We start from the raw sequence: 26,533 nt of genomic DNA on the forward strand, positions 1-26,533 counted from the left end.
AAAATATGTCCCACAAATAATTAATTTGTGGGGGAAAAAAAGCGAATTAACATTTTTTTCTACTGACTTTTTAACCATGCTAGCAACACAAAAAGTCTAGATGAGAACTTTAGAGGTGTAGTTTCCAAAATGGGGTCACTTGTGGGGGTTCTGTTTGGTTCTGGCAGCTAAAACCCTTTGCAGGCATGAAGTGCACCCTATAATCCTTTCGGCCTAAAATTATGCCCTGAAATCCGAATGGCGCTCCTCTCCTTCTGGGTCCTGCCTTGCGACCGAGGAACCAAATATGGCCTAAGCAGGGGTATTTCCAAACACGGGACAAGCAGCTCAATAAAATATATGGTGCATTTCTTTCAATATCAGAAGCAATGTACAAAAAAATATGAATAATAATGTCAGAATTATCGTGATTGGCAATACGTCATCAGTTATTCTCTAATAAAGTAAGTCATCCCATTTGAAAAAACAGGCTTGGTCTTTAAGGCTAGGTTCACACTACGGAATCTCCGGGCAGAAAATGTTTGTCCCCCGGAGATTCAGAGTGCTGACCTCGCGGACACTGCAGTCTCCAATAGACTGCAATGTGTTCCGCGAGTATTTCCACCTGAAAAATGAGCAACGCCATTCTTCAGGTGGAAATTTTCAAGCTGATTTTCCGTTCACAAATTCCGAAGTGTGAACAGAAACCCATTCACTATACTATACATTTTAGTAAGTGTAATTTCTGCATGCAATTTCAAAGCGGAATTGCAGGTGGAAATTCCGTAGTGTGAACCTAGCCTATGGGGCGTATAGACCTAATTGTTCATGTCTTTAAGGGATAAGCAGCATTCTGCAAAGGCTTTGATATTTAAATATTGAATGGATTTTCAAGCATTATTTTTTATTCTGACCATTTTTATTCATTTTTTTTTTATTATAGACATGGAGGAGTTGCTCTTCCCTACATTTCTCCCTCGTGGTGGTTTTAACCAGAGCAAATTATAACTGGATCCCACACAGACCCAGAGTAAGGTTTGTAAGCCTAAAGGCCAAGAGAGCTGAGTGAGTTTAGTATTAGGGTGTCATCCGATATGGGGACTCCTCTGTGCTGCTGGATGAGTGACATTCAATATGTACACTATGAGCCTCAATTTTACATATAAAGTGTGCCCATATATCGTAGTGTTATAGGGTGCTGCTTTAATTTTGTGTGTTTGCAATTGCTTTGGAGCCATGTCAGTGTGCATCTATACATGTACAGTATTTCATTCTGTTTGGAGGTGCTATTTATTTTTTGCATATAGTAGCATATATCCAATTTTAAAATTATAAGTAATATTTGGAGAATACTCCTGTATATGTTTAAAGAAGGATCAAATGCAATGTGAACAGAGCTTTATACAAAAAGGTTTTTATGGATGGCCTATCCTGAGGACAGGTACAGTATTTAGAAGTCCTAGAATTTTTTTTTTATACATATTGAATATGAATTAAATACCATGAATTTTGTCCTGACTTAGGGCACCTGTTCAGGGATGAGATATGTTAGGAAGCAAGTAGTCCAGAAAGATAAACCAGTGGTAGGTCCATTGGCACCGAAAGTTCACTGATGCTTGTGGAAAATGATGGATAGCCAGTTGAGCTATCTGAAGAGCTACTGATGCCAAAATAAAATTAAATAAAAAGTAAAGGTATGATAAAAAAGGGATGTCAGAACACACAGTGCATCACAGCTTGCTGCCCATATGGAAATGTTTAGCCTCATGTGGTCATATTGGCCATATCTACTGAAACGCCTACAGTAAGAATGTGAGCATTAGAACTACAGTATTTCTTGGAGCAACGAAAAATGGCATTCTGGTCTTATAAATAACAGATTTTTTCCCATCATGTACATGACTAGATATGTGTGCATTGCTAATGTTGTAAAAGGGGACACCAAGATACACTATGAGAAGAAGGCAAGCTGACAGAAGCAGTGTTATTGGTTCTTGCCATTTATGTGGATGTTACTTTTAAAACATATCACCTAAATGTCTTGCCAACCAATTACCCTCTGTATTTTCTAGTGGTGGTACTCCTTTCTCAGGATAGATAATGCCCCCTGCCATACTGCAAAAAATGTTCAGGAATTGTTTAAAAAGTCACCAAACTAAGCTTTCAATATATTGTTCCTTATGTAATTATAAGACACACTGCTATTTACTTGCTATTAAAATTCTTAAGGACTAGGCCAATTTTATTTTGGCATTATAGTTTTTTTCCTCCTCTCCTTCTAAAAATCATAACTCTTTTATATTTCCATCCACAGACCCATATGAGGGCTTGTTTTTTGCATCACCAGTTTTACTTTGTAATTACATCACTTATTTTACCATGTACAGCTCAACCCAAAAAAATATTATTTATGTGGGAAAATTGAAAAGAAAAACACAATTTAGCAAATTTTGGATAGTTTAGTTTTCATGGTGTACACTTTATGGTAAAAATTACATGCTTTCTTTATTCTGTGGGTTTATATGATTAAAATGTTACCTATGATTTATGCTCTTCTATAATTGTACTTCTTAAAAAAAAAATTCAAACTATTTTACCAAAATTAGTCTGTTTGAAATTGCCCTATTTTGACCACCTATAACTTTCAAACTTTTGTGTATACGGGGCGGTATGAGGGCTCATTTTTTGCGCCCTGTTCTTTAGTTTTTATATGTACTACTTTTGCTTAGGTTTTACTTTTTCTAAAAAAAAAATGTTATTATTTTTTAATAAAATGTGACAAAAATGCAGCAATTTTGAACTTTTTTAATTTCTTTTTTACATTTTCGCCATTCACTGAACAGGATAATTAACAATATATTTTGATAGTTCAGACTTTAATGCACGCAGAAATACCAAACATGTTTATCAATAATTTTTTTTACGCTTTTTTGGCGGTAAAATTGGAAAAACGGATGATTTATGTTTTCATTGGGGGAGGGGATTTTTCTAATTTTTAAACTTTTTATTTTTTACATTTTTGAACTTTTTTTTACACTTTAATAGTCCCCATAGGGGACTATTTATAGCAATCATTTGACTGCTTATACTGTTCAGTGTTATGCATAGGGCATAATACTGATCAGTGTTATCGGTAATCTTCTGCTCTGGTCTACTTGATCTCAGACCAGAAGACCAGAAGACCCCTGGAGACGGCCGTGGGCAGGTGAGGGGACCTCTGTCCACCATTTTGGATGATCAGATCCCCACAGCAGCGCTGCGGGCAATCCGATCATCCATTTCAAGTACAGCACTGCCGCAGATGCCGCAGAGCTGATAGCAGCTGGGACCTGCTGTGCATGACGCGAACACTGGTCCGGTGCTCGCGGTCACGGCTGAGCATAAATGTACATCATGGTGCGTTAAGCACCATGGCACCATGGCGTACATTTATGTCCATTGATATTAAGGGGTTAAGGTCACAAGTTTCCGGTCATCCACAGGTCTGAAGACCTAATTTCAAAGCACATAGGCCGGAAAACCTGTTGAAAATGTGCATAAAGTTGCTAGAATGAACATTTCTTACTTAAGAAGACCTAGCATCACCATGAATTACTGAAATGGAGCAAGGCGTCATTCTCAAGCTTGAAAACTGAAAATTTGCCCTTGCTTCCACAAAGAATACAGCTGACTACTGAGGTTTACTGTCATAGGAGCTGGTTAATGTTAGGAGTAGAGATGAGCGAACTTACAGTAAATTTGATTTGTCACAAACTTTTCGGCTCAACAGTTGATGCTTTTCCTGCATAAATTAGTTCAGCTTTCAGGTGCTCCCGTGGGCTGAAAAAGGTGGATACAGTCCTAGGAGACTCTTTCCTAGGACTGTATACACCTTTTCCAGCCCACCGGAGCACCGGAAGGCTGAACTAATTTATGCAGGAAAAGTTAGCAACTGCCGAGCCGAGAAGTTTGTGACGAATCGAATTTACTGTAAGTTCACTCATCTCTAGTTAGGAGGATTGTTCACAAAAATAAGTAGTTCTCTGTACAATTTTTTTTTTTTTTACTTGTCATTTGCAACTAGTTGGTGCCTTTATCTATGATGCCAAAGAGCTACTGTTTTCATTGTTTTCACAACAATCATTCTCAGCTTAAAAAGGTACTTAAAATGTACCTGCCATTTGCAAAAACTTTTTTTTAATAAAATTTATAAAATAACATTATATGTAAATTTTTAATATATATTGGGTAAAAAAATGTATATTTTTGTATCTACAGCTATTGCTTGTGGATCTCTGTGAAGAGACAAAATACAGTGTTGGCGGACAAGCAGGGTTCTGTGCAGTGAGGACCACAGGGCCCTGTGCACTGAGGACAAGCAGGGCTCTGTACACTGAGGACAAGCAGAGATCTGTGCATTGAGGTCAAGTAGGGCTCTCTATACTGAGGACAAGCAAGGGTCTGTGCACTGAGGACAAGAAGGACTCTGTGCACTGTGGACAAGCAGGGCTCTGTACACTGAAGACAAGCAAAGCTCTGTATACTGAGGACAAGCAAGGCTCTGTGCACTGAGGACAAGCAGGACTCTGTGCACTGAGGACATGCTGGCTTCTGTGTATTGAGGACAATCAGGACTCTGTGCACTGAGGTCAAGCAGGGCTCTGTGTACTGAGGACATGCAGGGTTCTGTGCACTGAGGACAAGCAGGGCTCTGCATACTGATTACAAGCAGGCAGGGTGCAGTCAAACTCTATGACATGTCACCGGCTCAAACAGCAGCATGACTGACAACTCGGGAGCCTGTACAGAGCCCTGCATGTCCGGCCCTCACTTCCTGTATTTGGTCTTCTCACAGAGACACACAGGCAATAGCTGCAGGGACAGCATTTTTTCATCCAAAAATATACACATTTTTTTACATTTATATTTATTACATATATATATATAGTATTATATATAAGGTATCATCTACATTACATGAAAAGTTTTTGCAAATGACAGGTACACTTTAGTTTAATAGAAGTTAGAAGTAGGCTACAGTAGGCATAAATGAAACAAGTAAAGTCGGCTTGAGAAAACTATCCTTGTCTCCTGCTGCCATTTTTAGAGAAATAAATTGAGATGGAGTACTTTCCCAAAGAAGAAAAAGGTCTTTAGTTGACCAATCAGCAACATCAAGTCTTGAATTCAGGCATAATGATAACCTGCAGGTTGGAAACTTGGAACATCAAGCTGAACATATTTTCAATTAATTCATAAAAAGTCTTCAATCATAGCTATAAAACAGAAGTGAAAGCAGACAAATTAGATAAAATTTGTACTCGGTTGGCAGGCATGCCACCGACGACAACACCGCTTGCATGATTATTTACTGCTGCTCTTTTTAAGATGTTTCTTTTAAATTGTGGAAAATGCTTGAAATGCCAGTTCTTTCTGCAAGGCACTGTTTACTTTTATGAGTCTCTAATGTGTTTAAATACAACAATGTGGTAAGGAGGGTGGCTTCATTTCTGCATTCTATTTTTCACTAAGGCAGTCTTGATGCTAAACACATTTGATAGTCAGGCTTCCGGTGTCTTCAATGTCTATGGCTTTAGTGGAATTTAGCAGCAGATGTTCTTTTATAAACAACTATATTTTGCATAAATATGGCAGAACATATTCCTTGGCAGAAAAACTATTGAATTCAGGATGATTTTGTGAAAATAAGACTGCCAACATTAGTGTTTTAGATAATAATATGGTCTTGCAATCTGTCGATGTTTTGGGAATGAGGAACAACAAATTCTTTGAAAAGCATGACATTGTTTACTGCACTTTAATTTTCATAAGCATCTTTAAACATATCTTTGTTGGATACTTTCAAGACATATAAATGTATCTGTTATTTATGTGCAAACAATGTTATTGTAGATGGTGTACTGAAAGCTAGTATTAGTCAATATAATATAATAAGTTTAGGAGGTCAATGGGATACTCCTTACTTTAGTTATCACCACATCAAAAGCATCGCCAAGGTTCACATTTTAAGATATGCCACCTAACAGGGATGTGACCAGAGTGCTATTGTCTCCAGGGCAAATTTGTGCCCCTGCAAAATAATTAGCCTCCTTTTTGCCAATCACTGGATAATCTTCCTTCCTGTCTGTGTCGGGAGGTGGAGGAAAATACAGGAGAAGGAAGTAGAAGCTTGATCGTGCTGCTGATGATGTAAAAGAGGTAAGGGAATTTCTTCTAAAAGTAACTTTTAGTGAAATTTAGTACAAACACGCAACTCTAACACTATGGCTCTTTCATCAGGCACGATTCAAGATACATACAAAGAAGTAAATATAAGACAAGACAAAGAGGTTTCACATGACACCAAAAGAAACAGAAATCATATATTATAATATATATATATATATATATATATATATATATATATACATACAAGTTATTACATCAATCAAAAATTATTATAAAACAAATAGCAGATAAGGTACATATCAAGAATATAGAAAAATCCATGTACTAGAAATGTCATTTTGCTAACAAACTAGAGAAAGAAGAGAAGGGGCACACCACCATTACAAATCAGTTTTCTCTATCATCTCATTTAGCCCCACTGGTCATTAAGTGTTAAGGTTAAAGATCCAATACAACTCTATCAATGTGTTTTTGATACTTATTAGCTGTGTGTGTTCAGGGATAGATTCTACAATACATACTGTCAGACAGTCTGTTTCACCTGCATGCAACAACGTGATGTGGCACGACACACTCTGCTGCATTAATGTATTTTTGATATTATATCTAAGTTTGTTCATTCTAGCTCTTAAGGTTTAGGTTATATTGCTGGAATGGTTTTTGGGGGCATGTCACATTTAGGAAGCCGTTATGGTGCCAGAGAAGCTAAAAAAACTAACATGGCACACTATTTGGGAAACTACACCCAAGGAAAGAAACAAGGGGTACTGTAACCCTTCACTCCCCTTTAGTTATTCCAATATGTTTTTAACAGTGGGCTGAGAATATTAAACAATGTTATTTTTAATTTTTACAGCCTATGGTTTCAAAAATCTTGAAATCCCCTTTGGTGTCTAAATGCTCACTATACCCCTTCTTATGTTCCTTGAGGGTTGTCATTTCCAAAAAGCCCAATGGCGTTCCATCCCTTCAGAGCCCTGCAGTGTACAAGTAGAGCACTTTACATCCACATATGGGGCTTTTACTCTTTTTATCCCTTGTGAAAATGAAAAATGCCCACTGTTCCAAAAATCTGTCAGATACCTGTAGGGTCCCAATGTTCACTGCACACCTTGTTACATTCCTTGAGAGGTGTAGTTTCCAAAATTGGGTCACCTGTCAGTTAATTGTTCTAGCTTTTATGTCAGAATTTCTGCAACTATCAGCAATTGCAGTGCAAATCACCAATTTAGGCCTCAAATGTAAATTGTGCTCTCTCACTCCAGTCCCCTGCCGTGTGCCCACAAAGCACTTTTCATGCACGTATGGGACATTTCCATACTTGAGAAGATTTGTGTTACAAATTGTGGGGGCTTTTTCTCCTTTTATCCTGAAAATAAAAAAAATTGCAGCTACAACAACGTTAGTTTAAAAAAAATATTTTTTTTTTCACTAGCATTCTCGTGTAGCCCCTATCATTTTCACAAGGAGTAAAAGGGAAAAAAAAGTCCCCCAAATGTATAAAGCAATTTCTCCCGAGTACAAAATACCTCATATATGGCCCTGAAGTGTTGCTATGAAAATATGACAGGGCTCAGGAGTGAGAGAGCTCCCTGTGCATTTACTTACATGCGGCATACCACAACACTGCAGTTAGAAAATCTCTCCCTATTGCAGTATTTCCCAACAGGGTGCTTCCAACTGTTGCAAAACTAAGACTCCAAGCTGGGAGTTGTAGTTTTGCAACAGCTGGAGGCAGCCTAGTTTGGAAACACTGCCCTACTGTGTTGATCTAGAGGAAGGAAAAAAAAAACCTTATGAGGCGGATGCCAATTTGCCCCATGCCAGGGGGAAAATTCCTTGATGACTCCAAATATGGCAATCAGAATAAATCCCTGGATCAACGTTCTTGGGACTTTTTGGGGATTATTACAACCAGGGACTGGAATGTCCATGTATTACCAATGCATTGGAAAAGCCTTGTACATAGCCGTGGTCCAAGCTCATGTACAACGCCACCAATGCATTGGAAAAGAACAAAAAAGTGGTGTACAATGCCGCATCCAGGCTCATGTACAACGCACATAAATTCGGGGAAGCACTTTTTGATGCAGAGGCCTGGTTTTTCAGGACAGGTGTCACACTGAAAAATTGTGTCCCTCCTTTTCCCTTTTTTAGCACAAACGCTGCACCTTTTCTGGGACCGTCCTTTTTACCCAGTGTGGGGGACCTCCCAATGAAAATGTTGCCCTGGTACGATACTCAGGCCTACAGTTTCAGAGGTACTCGGGCCCTCTCCTTCCTGGTCTCCAAAGATCAGGGCCTTGATCACTACCTCCTGGAACTGCAGGAATGTCCCTGCGTTGCCAGTGCTCCGGAATAATCCAAAAGCATGGCCGTCTGGACCATATACAATGCTATTTTTTTTGTACCATCTTCTGGTTTTGCGCATGGTGCCATATGGCTTGAGGACTTGATCCGAGAGATCAACTCCTCCCATATACTGGACTACAATGCCGTTACTGTGAATGGAGGTCAGCATAAGGACATCCCTCTTGTCCTTATATCTGACCAACAGCAGATTTTCACAAGTAAGAGCCCTGGGGATCGGTGAGGGATATGTTGGGAGGCCTCTCTGATTTTCCCGCACAGTGCCACAAGCGGCTGTTGCTCTGGCAGAAAGGGATTTGAAGAGAGGGATGCTTGTATAAAAGGATTCCACATACAGGTGGTAACCTTTATCCAGCAGTGGGTACATCAGTTCCCATACAATTTTTTCCCTAACTCCCAGGATGGGGGGGCATTCTGAGGGTTCAATGTGGGAATTCTTCCCTTTGTACACCCTAAGCCTGTAAGTGTACCCTGAGGTACTCTCACAGAGTTTGTATACTTTTACACCATACCTTGCCCTTTTACTGGGAATGTACTGGCGGAAATTAAATCTCCCTTTGAAACTAATAAGGGATTCATCAATAGCGAAATCCTTATGGGGGATTAGTGAAATGATCTATGAAACGCCTAATTTTGAACAGGCAGTCATATGCGGGATCATTTCGGGACAGACACGTTGCATTATCAACATAATGCAAACATTTGAGGATTGCCTCAAAGCGTGGCCGTGGCATGGCCATACTGTAGAGTGGGGTGTTATACAGAACATCCCCACTCCAGTATTGCCTAATGCTCGGCTTTTTAACTAAGCCCATATGCAACATGATGCGCCAAAATGTTCTCATCACGGCTGCATTGATGGGGATCCATCTGTCGGGCCTAGCCAAAAAAGCATCAGGATGCTGGGCCACAAACTGTTGGGCATACAAGTTTGTTTGAGCCACCATCAAATTAACAAAGTCCTCACTGAAAAAAAACAAAAACGTAAAAAAGTCCATTCCAGTGAGGCCTGTTGTGTCAATTTGGATTCCTGGGCAGCCAGCAAACCCAAAAAGGGTCATCTGTAAGGGGGATAGCGCCACTAGTATGGTGGACAAGGAATATTGTAGGAGGGACAGGGCTACTAGTTTTGTGGGACAGGGCTACTAGTTTGGGGGGGACAGGGCTACTAGTTTGGGGGGCCTCTACTGGCATTGCCAGGCACAAGCGCTGCCGCCTTCTAGGGGGTTCATCTTCCCTAGATGATGAGGAAATGGAAAAAAGAGGAAGGTAGGGTCTTCCTCTTCCCCATGACTGGCAGATGGGATTTTGCTGCAGGGGAATATCGATGCAAAATACTTGTCCATGTGGCATGGACATTACGCCTTCTAACTTGTATTACTAAAAAGCTATAGTAGTGCATATCCATAATGGATAATGTAAAGGGAATCTGTCAGCTGTATTTGCTGCTAAGAGCTGCAGACATCTTTAAATAGCTGTTAAAGCCCATGTACACTTAGGAAATTCGTCAAGGAATTTTCTTACAAAATTTCTTCAGCAGATCCTCACTGCCTAGAATTGATGCTTATTTTACACAGAATCTTACCATGGAAGAAAGCTTGAGAAACCAAAGTTCCCTTGACTTATGAGCTTTTTCATGTGGATTACACCAAAAGAATGAACATGTTCTTTTGGCTGAAATCGGATCTGTGTCAGAAGTGCACTGAGCAGCAGTATCCCATTGAGATTTGACATTCTCAGTAGAAATTTCTCAAAGTGCATACATATAAATTCTCCATTTTAAATCTTAACCAAATGTCAAAGAGGCAGGGCCCAGCTGTTCAAGTGCCACAGCCTGGCATACCTTCTCACTTTCCCTTGTCTCCCAGCATACAATGTAGTAGGCGATGGGAGACAAGGGTAAGCGAGGAGGTGTGCCAGGCTGTGGACCTTGAGTAGCTCAGCTCTATCTTCTTGATACTTGGATACTTGAGAAAAAAAAAAAGAACGATGTATATGTTTGCCAATTTCTATCAGTTCCAGGAAAGGTAAAATTACTTTATACCCATACAGCTCTTATTAGCAAATAGAGATGACAGATTCCTTTAACGTATAAAAAAAAAAAACTATTGTCAATATTGTATCATGCGCTGTTTGTTCCAGCTTTAAAGTATACCTGTCATTTCGGAATAAACTGTTTTGTGTGTGTACATGAGGAGTAGCACTATTTTTGGCCATTAAAATTACTTTATATGAATTTTTTCATCACATTTTATCTGCTTCTGTTGTCTCTGAGTCATTGGGTGAAAGCTACTTTCTCTATAGCACATGGTTAGAAGCAGAATGGAAACATTATAGAGCAGTACGGAGCAGTCTAAGCTGTGAATCAAGCCCTAAGGTGAGAACTTATACATGTAAAAAGCTCATGTTTACTATAATTGTAGTATGTGCTTGCTTATAGCTATTACCACTCTCCCTCCCATTTCCCTCCTTGGCCCTCACTTTCTATCAATTTAAAGGCAGCTATCTTGTTATATTGAACATTTCTTTAATAAAAATACAACTATAAAAAAAGATGTATATGCAGCATGTAACTTGATCCCTTAGTAAACCGCTAGTCCATCATGTTTGAATGAATAAATGAATGAATACAAGTTTTTCTCTGCTAAAATAGATTACAAAGTTTCTTAAAGTTTCTGGGTGATAGAGAGAGACATAATAATTATATGTACATCGGGATTAGGTACTGAGTAACATGTATTTTTTTTGTGGGATCTGACAGGTACCTAATCCTGATTATGTACATATAATTTGCATGTCTCTATCATCGATATTTTACTAAACAATAGCACATTAAAGCTTAACACTGTCTTTTCAATCCTCTCTTATGGAGGGGGCATGTATTTCTCTTCCCTCACTGTGCATGATTCAGCTTTCTCCCTTACTTTGGTCTGACTCACTGCCCCCTCAGGAGCCTGGCAGTCAGGCAATTACTTTGTTCTATAACCCTTTCCTCTCTGATATTATTCTGAGAGGAGGAATGATTTTGGAGATTGCCTGAACTCTATCAAAGACAATATGGTGAGTGCATAACTTATTAAAGAATGTAAAAATGTAAATAGATTGTCCTAAGTTAATGTGAAGGTTTAGTGCTAAAAGTACAGTATTTTTTATGCATACATTTTCTATCTGTTCTATATGTTTCTATATCATTCACGTGTGTCATCCTTTGACAGTCTGGTAATGCTGGGACTTGCAGTTTTATAATAGTTGGAGGTACAGTTTTTGGATAATTCTTTTTTACAGCAGTGTTGCCTTCAACTGTGTGCCTACAGCTTTTGAAAAGCTACAACTCCCAGCACGCCCGCACATGCTTGGAGTTGTAGTTTATCAACAGCTGGAGGCACGTGATTGGTAAAACTCTGTGTTACAACAGTGTTGTTGCAAGCTGTTTTCCTCCTATAGCCTTGTCAATCATCTCATGTCCATGACCCTTGGACACTTTAATGCTGCTGTGACACAGTGGAGGGATTTTCAAAGATTATTCTTTAATAAAATGTGAACATTTTTTTAAAGAAGTATATTAGAAAAGCTATTTTTGCCAAGAATGTGCAACATATGAAAAGTTTTTTTTATATATATATCTGAAAGTGCCCATTTAAATTGGCTTATAGAATTGATTGATACATGTTAAAAGGACAGTGACTATCGAAAATGGAGCAGTAACCCTGTCTGTGATGATAAAAAGATGATTGGTGAGAAGTGATCACTACACAAAAGAAAGAGTTAACCTACAGTGGCCAGAGTGAAAACAGCAAGATGTCAGGATGCTTTTTAACTCCTTAATGACACAGGACATATATGTACGTCCTGCGCCGGCTCGCACAATATGACGTGGGGTAACGCGGTGACCCTGCGTCATATTGGGTCGTCCCGGCAGCTATCAATGGCCGGAACCCGTGGCCAATACCGGATATTAATCCTTCAGACGTGGCAATCTAAGTTGATCGCCGCGTCTACAGTGAAAGTAAAACCTTCCGGGCAGCTCAGTTGGGTTGATCTGGACCACCGCGGTGAAACCGCGGTGTCCTGATGAGCTGTACAGACACAAGGAGGGTCCCTACCTGCCTCCTCATTGTCCGATCATCGATTCACTGCTCCGTGCCTTAGATCCAGGCAGGAGCAGTGGAGCACCGATAACACTGATCATTGCAATGCTATGGCATAGCATTGATCAGTGTATGCAATCAATGTACTGCATATTATAGTCCCCTATGGGGGCTATAACATTGCAAAAAAAAAGATTTAACACCTTTCCTAATAACAGTTTGAATCACTCCCCTTTTCTCATAAAAATAACTATGTAAATCAATATAAAAATTAACATATGTGGTATTATCACGTGCGTAAATGTCCAAACTAAAAAATATATAATTAATTAAACTACGCAGTCAATGATGTACACGTAAACAAAAGTCCAAAATAGCGTATTTTTGGTCACTTTTTATACCTTTAAAAATTAATGAATAAAAAGCTATCAAAAAGTCCGATCAAAACAAAAATTGTACTGATAAAAACTTCACATCATGGCGCAAAAAAATTAGCCATCATACATGCCCGTATGCTGAAAAATAAAAAAGTTATAGGGGTAAGAGGACATTTTTAAACATATTTGATTTCTTGCATGTAGTTATGATTTTTTCCAGAAGTAAACAAAATCAAACCTATATAAGTAGGGTATCATTTTAATTGTATGGACCAACAGAATAAAGATAAGTTGTCATTTTATCCCAAAAAATGCACTGCATGGAAACGGAAGCCCCCAAAACTTACAAAATGGCAGTTTTTATTTTGTTTTGTTTTTTGTTTAATTTTGTTGCATGATGATTTTTATTTTTTGGGGGGTTTCGCTGTAGATTTTGGGCAAAATGACTAATGTCATTACAAAGTAGAATTGGTGTCGCAAAAAAAACGTCATATGAGTCTATTGAAAGGGTTATGATTTTTAAAAGGTGAGGAGAAAAAATGAAGTTGAACATTTTTTGTGACATATTCTACTTTATGATAGTGGTAAATTTATGTCGATACTTGCATAATTTCTTGGTGAAAAATTCCAAAATTTCATGAAATTTTTTACATTTTTCTAACTTTAACCCTTTAAGGACCAATACAAATAAACCTGTACGCCCCTGAAAGACCAGGCCTGTTTTTTCAAATCGGGGATGTCTGTCTTTATTAGAGAATAACTCTGGTAACGTTTTGCCAATCATGATAATTCTGACATTGTTTTCTTGTCACAAGTTGTCCTTCATGTACATAGTAAAAGTAAGCCGATATCATTTGTAGTTTTTTTTAATAATGTAAAAAATCATGAAATTTTTACAAAAAATTAAGATTTTTTGCTACTTTAACACTAATAGGTTGCATATATTTATACATACTGACCAAATAGTTTATGAAACTTATACTTTCAGATGTCTACTTTATTTTGACGTCATTTTTTGTTTTTAATTAACATCTTAAATTAATTAGAAGCCTAACAATTTAACTAGAAATTTTCGAAAATTTAGAAAATTTGAAAAGTACATCTTTTTTTATGTGCTATGCAAGGTTTGCAGAAATTAAGAGGTAGTAGAACATAGGAACCCCCCCCCCCCCAAATGACACCATTTTAAAAACTAGACCACTCAAGGTATTCACTAGGGGGTACAGTGAGTATTTTAACACCATAGTTTTTTGGCAGGAATTATTACAAAGTCAGTGTTATAAATTCGAAATTTGCAATTTTTCACAAATGCATCATTTGTGGGGCATATGTTTTGTACATCACTTCTGATATTGAAAGAAATGCACCCTATATTTTATTTAGCTGCTTGTCCCATGTTCGGAAATACCCTCGCTTAGGCCATATATGGTTCCTTGGCCGCGTGGTAGGACTCAGAAGGAGAGGAGCGCCATTTAGCTTTCAGGGCAGTTCAGTACCCCCACCCCCACAAGTGACCCCATTTATATACCGCACCCCTACAAGTTATTGGCTGGACCAGGGACCTCTCTGATTGGTCCTTGGTCGGCTGGCAGTATAACACGTCTGTCTGTGACAGTTAAGGCTCCTGATGGATATATCCGCCATGTTGTGGGAATAAGCACCCGCTCATGGCGAATATATCCATCACTGCTGCAACCGGGTAGCTCAGTGTGTCCGCTCATGACTGCTGGCGGGAAATCCGCCGCTATGAGTGGAAACACAAAGCTACCCAGCCGCAGAAGGGAGCTCATTACTGTGACTGCTGCATAATGTGTAGGATCACATGGTGGACATCCGCAGCATATTACATGCTGCGGATGTCCGCGAATGCGATCCTACACATTATGCATTTTTTTTTATTAGATTCATTTAATAAATGTTTTTTTTTTACACTTTTATTACATTTTTATTTATTTTTACACTTTTATTTTATTAATTTATTTATTTTTACACTTTTTAATGCTTTGGAATGGTTAGTATTCCAAAGCATTGCAGTTATATCCTGCCTGACAGTTTTCACTAGCAGGCAGCATATTAGGACGTGCCTCTGGCACGTCCTTTCAGGCAATACCCAGGGCAGACCTGGGGGTCTTTGTAGGACCCCCTGCTGCCCAGGTAGGCAGCAGCACCCCGCGATGCTCCGGGGTGCTGCAGGAGAGACAGAGGGAGCCCCCTCCCTCTGTCAGAACTCCTTACAGCGCGCGGTCACTTCTGACCGCTGCTGTAAGGGTTAAACTGTCGGGAGTGAAGTGAACTTCACTCCCGGCAGTGCGGCAGGTCCCGACCAGCCACGGCCACACACAGCACCCCGCGATCGCGATGCGGGGTGCTGCAGAGGAGACAGAGGGAGCCCCCTCCCTCTGTCAGAATTCCTTACAGCGCGCGGTCACTTCTGACCGCGGCTGTAAGGGTTAAACTGTCGGGAGTGAAGTGAACTTCACTCCCGGCAGTGCGGCAGGTCCCGGCCTGCCGCGGCCACACACAGCACCCCGCGATCGCGATGCGGGGTGCTGCAGAGGAGACAGAGGGAGCCCCCTCCCTCTGTCAGAATTCCTTACAGCGCGCGGTCACTTCTGACGGTGGCTGTAAGGGTTAAACTGTCAGGAGTGAAGTGAACTTCACTCCCGGCAGTGCGGCAGGTCCTGGCCAGCCGCGGCCACACACAGCACCCCGCGATCGCGATGCGGGTTGCTGCAGAGGAGACAGAGGGAGCTCCCTCCCTCTGTCATAACACTTACAGCCCGCGGTCACTTCCGACCGCGGCTGTAAGGGTTAAAACTGCCGGGACCGAAGTTTACTTCGGTCCTGGCAGTGCAGCAGGGTCCCGGCTGTGTGATACAGCCGAGTCCCTGCCGCGATCTCGTGGGTGCACTGGGCAGCACCCACGAGAATAATGGACGAGTATAGACGTCCAGGTGTGGGAACGGCCGCCAACCTGGACGTCTATACTCGTCCGTGGTCGTTATCGGGTTAAAGCACTCTTCTTGTAAGGAAAAGGGACATGTCAAATATGTGACGTATTGATTCACATATATAATATGTCTACTTTATGTTTGCATCATAAAGTTGACATGTTTTTACTTTTTGAAGACATCAGAGGGCTTCAAAGTATAGCAGCAATTTTCAAATTTTTCCCAAAAATTTCACAATCTGAATTTGTCAGGGACCAGTTTAGTTTAGAAGTGAAATTGAGGGTCTTTATGTTGCACCCCATTATGAAAACTGTACCCCTCAAAGTATTCAAAATGACATTCAAAAAGTTTGTTAACCCTTTGTGATTCACAGGAATAGCAGCAAAATGGAGGAGAAAAATCGAAATCTAAATTTTTTACACTAAAATGCTATTGTAGCCGAATTTTTTTCATTTTTACAAGGGGTAAAAGGTAAAAAGGCCCCCCAAAACTTGTAATTAATTTTCTCTCGAGTAAGGAAATACCGGATATGTGGATGTAAAATGCTCTATGGGTACACTAGAGAGCGACATTGGGATTTTGGAGAGAAAATTTTGCTGAACTGGTTTTTGGGGGGCATGTTGCATTTAGGAAGCCCCATGATGCCAGAACAGTAAAATTACACCCCTCAAGGAATGTAACAAGGGGTACAGTGAGCCTGAACACCCCACAGGTGATTGACGAACTTTAGCTAAATTGGGACATAAAAATAAAATAATAAAATATATTTTTCAATAAAATGCTGGTGTTACCCCAAATTTTTCATTTTCACAAGGGGTAATAGGAGAAAAGACCCCCAAAATGTGTAACCCCATTTCTTCTGAGTATGGAAATACCCCATATGTGGATGTAAAGTGCTCTGAGGGCGAGCTACAATGCACAGAAGAGAAGGAGCACCATTGGGCTTTTGGAGAGAGAATTTGGTTGGACTGGAAGTCGGGGGCCATGTGCATTTACAAAGCCCCAATGGTGCCAGAACAGTGGACCCCTCCCCCCCCCCACACACACACATGTGAACCCATTTTGGAAACTACACCCCTCACAGAATTTAATAAGGGGTGCAGTAAGCATTTACACTCCACTGGCATTTGTGGAACAGTAGGTTGTGGAAATGAAAAATAAAATTTTTCATTTTTACGGACCACTGTTCAAAAAATCTGTCAGAAACCTGTGGGGCGTAAATGCTCATTGTACCCCTTATTACATTCTGTGATGGATGTAGTTTCCAAAATGGAATCACATGTGGGTGCCCACTGTTCTGGCACCATGGGGGCTTTGTAAACGCACATGGCATTCAATTCCAGCCTATTTCTCTCTCCAAAAGCCCAATGGCGCTCCTTCTCTTCTGAGCATTGTAGTTCGCCCGCACAGCACTTTACATCCACATATGGGGTATGTTCTTACTCAGAAGAAATGGGGTTACAAATTTTGGGAGGCTTTTTTCCTATTATATTTTTCCTATATTGTGAAAATGAAAAATTTGGGGTAACACCAGCATTTCAGGAAAAAAAACAACACGTTTTTAATTTTCATGTCCAACTTTAACGAAAATTTGTCAAAGACCTGTGGGGTGTTGAGGCTCACTATACCATCTGTTTTGTTCTGTGAGGGGTGTAGTTTCCAAAATGGGGTCACATGTGAGTGTTTTTTTTCCCGTTTATGTCAGAACCGCTGAAATCAGCCACCTCTGTGCAAATCATCAATTTAGGCCTTAGATGTACATGGCGCGCTCTCACTCCTGAGCCATGTAGTTCATCCGCAGAGCATTTTACGTCCACATATGAAGTATTTCCGTGGGAAGAAATTGCGTGAGAAATTGCGTTAAAAGTCTTTTTCTCCTTTTACCTCTTGTAAAAAAGGAAAAGTACGTGGCAACACCAGCATGTTAGTGTAAAAAAAATGTTTTTGTTACACTAACATGCTGGTGTAGACCCCAACTTTACTTTTTCATAAGGGGTAAAAGAAGTAAAAAAAAATATTTAACGCAATACCCCATATGTTGCCCTAAACTGTAGCCTTGAAATATGACAGGGCTCCGAAGTGAGAGAGTGCCATGCACATATGAGGACAATTTTGGGGGTTTGCATCCGCCACCAAAATACCCTATGGCAGTGTTTCCCAAACAGCGTGTCTCCAGCTGCTGCAAAACTCCCAGTATGCATTGACAGTCAGTGGCTGTCCGGCAATACTGGGAGTTGTTGATTTTCAACAGCTGGAGGCTCCGTTATGGAAACAGTGCCTTACAAGACTTTTTTTTTTATTTGTTATTGAGGGAGGGGGGGGGGGGGACTGTGTAAGGGGGTGTATATGTAGTGTTTTACTTCTTATTTTGTGTAGTGTAGTGTTTTAAGGGTATATTCACACGGGCGGGGGTTTACAGTGAGTTTCTCACCTCGAGTTTGAGCTGCAGTGGAAAATTTTCCGAATCTCAGCAGAAAACTCCCTGTAAACCCACTCGTGTGAATGTACCTTGTACATTCACATGGGGGGGGGGGGGCAAACCTCCAGCTGTTGCAAAACTACAACTCCCAGCATGCACTGACAGACCATACATGCTAGGGGTTGTAGTTATGCAACAGCTGGAGGCAAATTGGTTGCGCAACACAGAAAGTTTGTTACGCAACCAGTATGCCTCCAGCTGTTGCTAAACTAGAACTCCCAGCATGCTGGGAGTTGTATTTTTGCAACAGCTGGAGGCACACTGGTTGCAAAACACTGAGTTAGGACACAAACTCTGTTTCACAACCAATGTGTATCCAGCTGTTGGAAAACTGCAACACTCAGCATGCATTGACAGTCAAAGGGTATGCTGGGAGTCGTAGTTTTGCAACAGCTGGAGGCACACTGCTACAACTCCCAGAATTCCCTATGGTAGTCTGTGCATGCTGGGAGTTGTAGTTATGCAACAGCTGGATGCACACTTTTTCATAGAAAAAGGGCATGCTGGGAGTTGTAGTTGGAACTCTAGCTGTTGCAAAACTACAACTCCCAGCATGCCCTTTAGCTGTGCATGCTGATAGTTGTTGCTAAGCAACAGCAGGAGGTGAACATGCCTCACCTCTTGCTTTATCCTGCCCAGGACCGCTGCTGCTGACACCGCTCCTGCTGCCGGGACCGCCACCGCCGGTTCTGAGGGGACCCCCGCTGGGCCAAGGAGAAGTAGGAAACCCTCGCCGGCCACGATTGCCACCCAGCAGGGCAGTGATTGGTCAGTTATTCGATCAATCACGTGATCATAAGGTGGCACCCATGCAACCACACTCTTGCTGGGTAAGGGTGAATGGGGCTGTCTCAGTCACCAGAGACCCGATTGACCCGGAATTGCCACAAATCGCCAGTCTGAATTGATGGCATGGGGGGTCTCAGGACCCCCCCCCCCCCCAGGGGTTTGCACACGGTGCCTGCTGAATGATTTCACCAGGTTTCCTGGTCTGGTCCCCGGACCAAAATTCTACCAAAATTCCCCCGGGCGTACAGGTACACCCTGGGTCCTTAACCCATTAACGACGCAGGACATATATTTACGTCCTGCGCCGGCTCCCGCGATATGAAGCGGGATCGCGCTCATCAACGGCCGGGACCCGCGGCTAATACCACACATCGCCGATCGCGGCGATGTGCGGTATTAACCCTTTAGAAGCCGCGGTCAAAGCTGACCGCCGCTTCTAAAGCGAAAGTGACCCGGCTGCTCAGTCGGGCTGTTCGGGACCGCCGTGGTGAAATCGCGGCGTCCCGAACAGCTGGCCGGACATCGGGAGGGCCCTTACCTGTCTCCGCAGTGTCCGATCGGCGAATGACTGCTCCGTGCCTGAGATCCAGGCAGGAGCAGTCAAGCGCCGATAACACTGATCACAGGCGTGTTAATACACGCCTGTGATCTGTGTAAAAGATCAATGTGTGCAGTGTTATAGGTCCCTATGGGACCTATAACACTGCAAAAATTTTTTTTTTAAAAGTGTTAATAAAGGTCATTTAACCCCTTCCCTAATAAAAGTTTGAATCACCCCCCTTTTCCCATAAAAATAATAAAACAGTGTAAAAAAAAAATAAATAAACATATGTGGTATCGCCGCGTGCGTAAATGTCCGAACTATAAAAATATATCATTAATTAAACCTTATAGTCAATGGCATACGCGCAAAAAAATTCCAAAGTCAAAAAAAGCGCATTTTTACCATTAAAAAATGAATAAAAAGTGATCAAAAAGTCCGATCAAAACAAAAATCATACCGATAAAAAACATCAGATCACGGCGCAAAAAATGAGCCCTCATACCGCCCTGTAAGTGGAAAAATAAAAAAGTTATAGGGGTCAGAAGATGACATTTTAAACGTATAAATTTTCCTGCATGTAGTCATGATTTTTTCCAGAAGTGCGACAAAATTAAACCTATATAAGTAGGGTATCATTTTAACCGTATGGACCTACAGAATAATGATAAGGTGTAATTTTTACGGAAGCCCCCAAAAGTTACAAAATGGCATTTTTTCTTCGATTTTGTCGCACAATGATTTTTTTTTCCGTTTCGCCGTGCATTTTTGGGTAAAATGACTAATGTCACTGCAAAGTAGAATTGGCGACACAAAAAATAAGCCATAATATGGATTTTTAGGTGGAAAATTGAAAGGGTTATGATTTTTAAAAGGTAAGGAGGAAAAAAAAGTGCAAAAACGGAAAAACCCTGAATCCTTAAGGGGTCAAAGGGGTTCTCCGGTGCTTACACATCTTATCCCCTAATCAAAGGATAGGGGATAAGATGCCTGATCGCGGGAGTCCCGCAGCTGGGGACGCCCGCGATCATGCACGCGGCACCCCGTTTGTAATCAGTCTGATTACGGGCGACTACAGGGCCGGCGGCGTTTGACGTCATGCCTCCGCCCCCGTGTGACGTCACGCTCCGCCTCTCAATGCAAGCCGACAGGAGGGGTGTGACAGCTATCACGCCCCCTCCCGTAGGCTTGAATTGAGGGGCGGAGCGTGATGTCACACGGGGGCGGAGGCGTGACGTCACCCCTAAATCAGACCCTGAGCGAACACGCTCTGGGGACTGATTCAGACGGGGTGCCGCGTGCATGATCCCGGGGGACCCCAGCGACGGGACTCCCACGATCAGGCATCTTATCCCCTATCCTTTGGATAGGGGATAAGATGTGTAAGCACCAGAGAACCCCTTTAAGTACCAAGGAGCCAGGGCGTACCCATTCACCCTGGGTCCTTAAGGGGTTAAAATGAACTTTATAAACAGGTTGCAAAATATAAATTGTTATAATGCCCACAGCTAGAATTTAAAATAAAATGGTTAAAATAAAATAACGGTACAAATATGATATGTGTGTGTGTGTGTGTATATATATACATATATATATAGACATATATATATATATATATATATATATATATATATGTATATATAGAAAGACCATACCTACATTCATTAATATAGGGCTGATGGAAGAAATACTCTAGGTATAAATTCAAAGGCCTCAACATTTTGGACTTATTTTATGTTATTTATGACTATTACAGTGCACGTTAAGAGCTGTACAATTCTCCAGAGTATATTTTATTGGGTCATTTAAGCACTTCTCCAATGGTTGAAGTCACTCAGCATTCAGTACTATGCCTTACTACACACCTGAGGCATATTTTAATGATTCAATAAAACACAGCCTGTCATGTCTTATTGCTTATAACTGTGTTACACTACATCTTGGCTACGATATAAAAACAATATAATACAGGACTCCAGTGTCAGACATCAAAGTTTCTATTCAAAATAAAATTAATAGTCAGCATGCACCTAAAATGTAGTTGATGTATGGCACAGAATGCAATGTTCATCTATGACATAGAGGGTGGCACCATCGTAAAGTTTGCCCAATAAGCAGTATTCTAGTTTGTAAGAAACCTGGTACTATCAGAGAAAAAGTGTTACGTTGCATTACACCATCCACCTGTGGCCTACATTGTCTTATACTACTTTATTTTGCAGAGATTTTAGTTTGGGTATTGGAATTCTGCTGGCCTCAAAAGTTAAAAGGGTACTCTGCCAGAAAACATCTTATCCCCTAGCCAAAGGATAGGGGATAATATGTCTGATCACAGGGGTCCCGCCACTGGGGACCCTCGCGATCTCTAATGTCCGGAACACGGAAGCATGGAGCTTCCATGTTCGTGATGTCACACCACACCCCGTCCATTCATGTCTATTCATGTCTACGTACTAGCCGTCGCCTTCTCCCATAGACATAAATGGAGGGGGTGTGACGGCTGAGTTCGCTACGTGCACCGGATGACTGGGATGCCGCAACAGAGATCGCTTTGGTCTCCAGTGGCAGGACCCTCACGGTTAGACATCTTTTCCAGCAGAGTACCCCTTTAAGTGTTTGCAGTCTATCTGGTAACCAATTATCTGGCTAACATTGGTAAATTTAAGGGAAAAAAACTCCAGCAAATTCCACCAAAGTGTACACGAGCTACAGGTGTCAATGATGCTCAGCAATGTAAGGCTGGGTTCACACTACGTTTTTCAACTACGGTTCCCGCATACGTTTTCTAGCAAAAACCGTATGGGGAAAAAAACGGATGGAACAGTATGGGAAAAAGTAAACCGTATGGGTTTTTAAACAGTATACTGTTTTTAAAAGTGCATACTGTTCCGTCCGTTTTTGTAGAAAAAAACCCATACGTTTTTGAAAATTTTGTCCATTTTTAATGGGAGGGGTCTTGGGTGGGGACTTTAGGATTCAAATGCGCATGTGCAAAGTAAAAACGTATACGTTTTTCCTGTATGGAACCGTATACATGTGCATTTCCCATTGACGTCCATGTTAAAAAAAAACGTATGCGGTTGCAGTACGGTTGTTAAACCGGAATCAAAACCGTGGTTGACCACGATTTTGTCTCCGGTTTAAAAACCGTACTGCAACTGCATACGTTTTTTTAAACATGGACGTCAAAGGGAAACGCACATGTATACGGTTCCATACGGGAAAAACGTATACGTTTTTACTTTGCACATGCGCTTTTGAATCCTGAAGTCCCCACCCAAGACCCCTCCCATTAAAAATGGACAAAATTTTCAAAAACGTATGGGTTTTTTTTCTACGAAAACTGACGGAACTGTATGCACTTTTAAAAACAGTATACTGTTTAAAAACCCATAAGGTTTACTTTTTCCCATACTGTTCAATCCGTTTTTTTCCCCATACGGTTTTTGATAGAAAACGTATGCGGGAACCGTAGTTGAAAAACGTAGTGTGAACCCAGCCTTAGTTTAGCACACATTAAAGAGGTACTCCGGTGGTCAATGGGGGAGATTTATCAAAACCTGTGTAGAGGAAGAGTGGTGCAGTTGCCCATAGCAACCAATCAGATCAGTTCTTTCATTTTTCACAGGTCTCTTTAAAAATTAAGGAAGGGAGCTGATTGGTTGCTATGGGCAACTGCACCACTCTTCCTCTGCACAGTTTTTGATAAATCTCCCCAATGTGTTTTCCGTTTTTGACTTACCCTATTTGTTTTGTTTCATTTCTATTCTTGTTGTTTAGCCTACTCTATTTCCGTTCTTTGTTGTCTTTTCATCCCCCACTTTGTTTTCCTATCTTTGTTTCTATTTCCTGTTTCTTGCTGTGCTGAAAACTACAAATCCCAGCATGCCACATGCCTTACTGGTTTGGGGCGGAACCTTTTTTTTTTTTTTTTGTTCCGCCCTTTACCCACCCTACTATTTTCCCGGGTTGGCCCCCTTATACACAGCACACTAATATAATCAGCTCTGGTTGGGATACACTATCATACACACACAAAAGGGACTACAACTCCCAGCATGTGTCATTCAGGAGTCTTCAGTCTGTGGTATAACACCACCATGCTGCCTCTGTAGTATCCTGGGGGTTGTAGTTCACCACACCTCTATAGGGCATACACCAGTGTTTCCCAACCAGGGTGCCTCCAGGTGTTGCAAAACTACTACTACCAGCATGCCTGGACAGCCAAAAGCTGTCCGGGCATGCTGGGAGTTGTAGTTTTGATACAGCTGAAGACACCCTGGTTGGAAAACAATGCACTTTGTGTGTAATATACTGAATAGGCTAGGCCATTGTTTCCCAAGCAGTGTGGCTCCAGCTGTTGCAAAACTACAGCTCCCAGCATGTCCAAAGACTGTCAGGGAATGCTGGGAGTTGTAGTTTTATAACAACTGGAGGCACACTGGTTTGGAAACACTGGTGTAACATGATGTGTATACTGAATAGGCTAGGACAGTGTTTCCCAACCAGTGTGCCTCCAGCTGTTGCAAAACTACAACTCCCAGCATGCCCAAAGTCTATCCAGGCATGCTGGGAGTTGTAGTTTTACAACAGCTGGAAGCAGACTGGTTTGTAAACACTAGCATACACACACATAACAGGTACACATACAACTCCCAGCATGTGTCATTCAGGAGTCTCCCCCCCCACACACCTGTGACCACCTGGAGGGGGAGATGAGGGGGCGTGGCCTATCTCTGTCATGCACACCTGTGACCACCTGGAGGGGGAGATGAGGGGGCGTGGCCTATCTCTGTCATGCAGTTCTCAAAGAACAGAGAAAAAAAAAAGCTCTGACATCTTGTCCACAGCCTAATCCTAACCTGTGGACAACAGTCAGAGATCCAACACAGAACTACAGAACTTCCTGGCCCACAAACAGGTAAGAAAAAAAGACACATGCTACACAAACATATAATACATGTCAATTGCAAAAATCATGAACATTAAAAGAAGATGCAATATAGCCAAAAATCTTAACCACCGGATTACCCCTTTAACCTGTTCAGGACCCATGACGTATGCATACGTCTTCACACCCTGGGTCTTAAGGACCCATGACGTATGCATACGTCATGGCGTTTTCCGGTCTCTGCCGCTCACCGGGCAGAGATCGGAACTGGATGCCTGCTGAAATCCTTCAGCAGGCATCCAGGGCAAACGCCGAGGGGGGCCATGTAGGCCCCCCATGTCGGCGATCGCCGCAAATCGCAAGGGAAATCGCCCTTGCGATCTGCGGCGATACCGGGCTGATCGGGTCTCTGGGACCCGACCGCCCGGTAATTTCGCATGATCCCGGCTGTCACAGACAGCCAGGACCATGCTGGAGTATCGGAGCGAGGTGGCAAGCCGGCCACCTCCTCCGATCCCCTGCGATCTGTCGGTTAGTTAACCGACCAATCGCAGGAGGGGGGGCGGTTACTTCCTCCCGTCCTGCCCGGCCCCTGAAAGTCCGGAGAGGACGGGAGGAAGACCGGAGGACGCGGCGGGGGACGGGGGAGTGCTGGGGACCGGCCCCGGTACTTACCTCGTCCCTGAAGACCAGGATCCAGACGATGAAGACGGCGGCAGCGGCGACAGGTGAGTAGATCTTCAGCCGTGGTCGGGCCCTTTACAGCAATGCACGTCGCCGTAAAGCGACATGCATTGCTGTAATAGGACCCTGTAAACTACAACTCCCAGCATGCCCAGACAGCCCTTGGCGTCTGGGCATGCTGGGAGTTGCAGTTTTGCAACATCTGGAGGTCCACAGTTTGGAGACCACTGTGCCCTTCCAGATGTTGCAAAACTACACATCCTCAGCATGCCCTTACTGTCCAGGCATGCTGGGAGTTGTAGTTCTGTAACATCTGGCCCTTCAGATGTTGCAGAACTACAACTCCCAGCATGCCTGGACAGTTTTGGCATACTGGGAGTTGTAGTTTTGCAACATCTGGAAGGGCACAGATTGGGAACCACTGTATCAGTGGTCTGCAAACTGTAGTCCTCCAGATGTTGCAAAACTACAACTCCAAGCATGCTGGGAGTTGTAGTTCGGCAACATCTGGCTCTAAAAATGTGGCCGAACTACTACTCCCAGCATGCCTGAGAATGTTTGGGAGTTGTGGTTTTGCAACAGCTGGAGGCACACTGGTTGGGAAACATTGTTTCCTAACTCAGTGTTTCCCAACCCGTGTGCCTCCAGCTGTTGCAAAACCACAACTCCCAAACATTCTCAGGCATGCTGGGAGTAGTAGTTTTGCAACAGCTGGAGGCCCCCCCCCCCCCTGTGAATGTACAGGGTACACTCACATGGGCAGGGGGCTTACAGTGAGTATCAGGCTGCAAGTTTGCGATGCAGCAAATTTTGTGCGGCAGCTCAAACTCGCTGTAATCCCCCGCCCGTGTGACTGTACCCTAAAAACACTACACACCACTACACTAACACAAAATAAAATAAAAAGTAAAAAACACTACATATACACATACCCCTACACAGCCCCCCGCCCCTCCCCAATAAAAATGAAAAACGCCTGGTACGCCACGGTTTCCAAAATGGAGCCTCCAGCTGTTGCAAAACAACAACTCCCAGTATTGCCAGACAGCTGTTGACTGTCCAGGCATGCTGGGAGTTTTGCAACAGCTGGAGGCACCCTGTTTGGGAATCGCTGGCGTAGAATACCCCTATGTCCACCCCTATGCAAATCCCTAATTCAGGCCTCAAATGCGCATGGCGCTCTCACTTTGGAGCCCTGTCGTATTTCAAGGCAACA

Source organism: Hyla sarda, chromosome 1, assembly GCF_029499605.1.
Source record: "Hyla sarda isolate aHylSar1 chromosome 1, aHylSar1.hap1, whole genome shotgun sequence".
Taxonomy (NCBI): Eukaryota; Metazoa; Chordata; class Amphibia; order Anura; family Hylidae; genus Hyla; species Hyla sarda.